General features: G+C 42.1%; 1 pseudogene; it reads left to right on the top strand.

Annotated features, from left to right (window-relative positions):
• The first annotated feature begins 585 nt into the window (after positions 1 to 585).
• On the top strand, positions 586 to 3,296 carry LOC120227433 (annotated as a pseudogene).
• Positions 3,297 to 3,687: the final 391 nt, after the last annotated feature.

The raw sequence follows: 3,687 nt of genomic DNA, 5'->3' as shown, positions 1-3,687 counted from the left end.
GTAGGTGTGTTTTAAAATCAGACCAAGGAGAACAGGGAGTGCTGCAAGCCAGGCACCAGCCCCATAGAGCTCAGCAGAAAGGAGGGAATGAGCCAGGAAGAGAGTGCAGCAAGAGCAGGAGAAGAGCCAGGGAAGGAAGGAAGGAAGCAAGGAAGGAAGGAAGGAAGGGAGGGAGGGAGGGAGGGAGGGAAGGAGTGAGGGAGGGAGAGAGAGAAAGAGAGAGAAAGAAAGAAAACGAAAGAAAGAAAGAAAGAAAGAAAGAAAGAAAGAAAGAAAGAAAGAAAGAAAGAAAGAAAGAAAGAAAGAAAGAAAGAAAGAAAAAGAAAAGGAGCACTGGAGGGGGAAAAGCCAGTGATTAAGCAAGGATGCACATGAAAACTGATAAGTGTGTTAATGGCATTGTGATTATTTAGGAGAATACCCTTATTCATGGGGGACAGCAGCTGAAGAATTTAGAGCACTTACATTTTAATCCTTGGATGACCATTGAACAGATACTTGAAAGCTGCCTGTAAACTTCAGATCTTAGCAGAACCATAGGACTTGTTCTTTGTGTGGGGAAGAGATAGCCCATGTTCTATGGAAATGAACAAGGAGCGACAACTTCATGCAGATACTGGATCTGGTTTTGAAGAAGTGGAATTGAGCTGAGAAGATTATCTAGAAGAAATAGGGTCCACAGCAGTTCCATTAGGATCTTTTAACCATGTGGACACACATTTGTAAAATGGGTTTGCTCCTGAGATAAAACTGGAGGTGGCTGTGAAAACAGACCTTGAAACCAACTGGGATGGTCACCACCATCATTAACACCTGTGAGCAGTTTCTCCTTCTCCCCTGCAATGGCTGTGGTGATGGCCAGAGGTCAGACTTCTGGTGTGGCATCAAGAACGCTGACCTCCACCTGGCGGGATGGTGTGAGCAGAGTAAGAAGCAGGGCCTTGAAGCTTCAGGAGGCATCAGAGATAAAGTATCTGACTGGGATGAGTTTCTGTGTCAGACTCTGAGGGGAGGGTGCAATCCTCCTGGTGCACTGCTAGAAGACCTCCATAATGGAATGAATCCTTTGGATCTCATTGCTTCTGGATCTAGGCTAGAATGTCAAACTTTCCAAGACTCACTGAGCACTTGGATTGTTGCTGTAGTATAAAACATTCAGGGAAGAGAAAAGCTGCATTAGAAAGAACTTGAAAGTTCTGACAATTTTGAGCATTGGTTTTATTACTTGGCACCATTTCTTCATCACGTTGGTTTGGCTTCTCAATAAGGATATGAGCTTCAGCCCCCACTAGCCATCTGACATCTGAAAAATGAAGCTGAGTGGCAAGAGATTTTGCCAAAGTGAAAGAGGAGGAGGAAGAGCCATTGCTATCATACTTATTGAAAGACAAGTGATTAGCATTCATTCGTTCTCTGTAAATATTAAATTGGAAGTTGTGGACACCTGGTCACCTTGTGGGGTCTCTCCTACTATAGTTGTAAAACTTTCTGACGAGAAGTGCTTCTTGGTGGAAATGGATGATTTGAAGCCAGAAATTTATTCAAGGCGATATTTTATATGTTATCCTCACAGTTCTTGTATTGTCCTCATGCAGTGGAGTCTGAAAAATGCTTTACACATCAGACCCCCCTCCTGGATATCCTGGCCAGGAATTTGGGTCAAATATCTCAAACAGCGTGGTGCTTAAACTGCTCCCCATAGGTGCCTTTCTCCATCAATTTCTGAGCATGAATTTAAGGAGAATATAAAGCTTGAGACAATGAACACTCTAGTCCCTGAAGAAGTGTGTGTTTACCAACATTACTGCAAAGAGAGGTTCCTATCTGTGGCTCCAGCTGGAGGGTTCCAACAAGCCAATACTTGAATGTATTATGAGTGTAGACTCCATGGATATATTTCCTTTGGGCTAGTGTGAAGCCAATGGCCATCCCCTCAGTGCCCCTCACAGAACACAAGTACACAAATAGAGGAATGTGTTCTGGTTCAACCAGAAAAACAAATACCATCCTCCAGCACTGTTCATGAGGGTCTGAAGAATCAAGAGAAGAACTCCCCACATGATTAATATAAAATATTGCTGTCCAAAGATATATTTCAACCACCGTTGCTTCCCAGGGTCATATTTTAACTAATAATCCCTGAGCTACCTCAATGTGTAGGACATGGAAACTATATTCTGGTCCTCAGACAGGTCCTCACTTTACTTATCAATGCAGCCTATAAACCCAGTCTTGTCCTTCAGGAATTTCAGCTGAATAACGATTCTGTGTAACATGATGTAGGGAGATCCTAAAAGTCAAATACAAAAGAAAGAATTACTGAGCTACTGTTGAGGTAGTGAAGACAGTGGGTTTGGTGACAGAGTTCTGCTGGCAAACCTACATCAAACTGGAGTGATGTCCTAATCTCTCTGGCCCATGGATTGTTCTTACCAAGTATTCTGAGAACTGCACTTTGCTTACAAAGACCAATATACACACTGTATGGGAAGAAGAAAAAAATGAAAGAAGTGGGAGGCCACCTGGTGAGCATAGTTAAGTTAGTATGTGCCCTGTAAAAAGCCAGTAAGGGGAGGAAGAGGCAGAAAAAATGTTTTTATCCATAGAAGAAACACTCCTCTGTATCTGTTGATAACATCTCAGGGGGCTAACCCCAAGGAAGGGGGGGTGAAAGGTGAGGATGACTCAGACGAAAAGAATGAAGATTCCCTAAGTGAGGGCAATGTATCTAGGCAACAGGATGATCTATAGGAAGAGTCAGAAATATGAGGAAAAAAAGTCATTCTCCTCCTCTCCCACTTAAAATGAGATATAGACATTGGGGCATCCATACAGACAATGGAGTAAAAGAGCTTCACACTTTTACTTCACACTGTTTCATTTTCTGATGATGAGAATAAACCTCCTTCACCAAAGGAAACAAGGATTGAAATTGGTGATAGGCTTCATTTGGACAGTAACCCCCTGAAGTGGCATCTGACAGATGTTGTTGAGTTCATCAGATACAACGATTGTTCTCCATTAGCAAGAACATTTCTAGACCAGGAAATTAATGGGAAGTCCCTGTTGCTCCTTACCCTTGCAAGAGTGTGCAGGCTTAAAATTTGGCCCTGACACATGAAGGAGGGCACTTTGGGGATGAGCACTGAGTGTTATGTAGAAACTAATTTGACAATAAACTATTTGTAAAAAAAATAAAAAATAAAAAAATAAAATAAAAATTTGGCCCTGACATAAAACTATGCCATCACATAGAAAAGGTCAGGTTTGATTTTCATGAACAGTTTGCCAACTGAGAAGAACAATTGAAGTGAGATGTCTCTTTGAAGCACAAATGTAGCAAATCCTCCACCCAACTCTCCAGGTGAAGCTAAAACAGTCCTGAGGCCTTGGCACTGCAGGGTTGGCTCAGTCTCTTTTCACTTTCAGGGAAAGAGGGCCACACTGAGGAAGAAAACACTAGATGGAAGTGGCTCTCCTGCCAGGGGAAATGTGGGAATTTCTTGGTCAGAAGGTTACAATTTTAAAGAAGATAAAGGTTGTTGAGAAAAGATTCATGTAAGAGAATAAACATTTCCAGAAGTATAGCCTGAAAATGAAGAAAAATGTAGGCTGTTGGAAAACACCTTTATGGTTGTTTTCCTTTCGTTTGATTTCTTCCCATTGTAGACTGAACCTTGTTCTCTG

The sequence above is a fragment of the Hyaena hyaena genome, unplaced genomic scaffold, assembly GCF_003009895.1.
Source record: "Hyaena hyaena isolate Hyena2069 unplaced genomic scaffold, ASM300989v1 scaffold_2347, whole genome shotgun sequence".
Taxonomy (NCBI): domain Eukaryota; kingdom Metazoa; phylum Chordata; class Mammalia; order Carnivora; family Hyaenidae; genus Hyaena; species Hyaena hyaena.
This window is presented reverse-complemented; position numbering and strand designations above follow the sequence as displayed.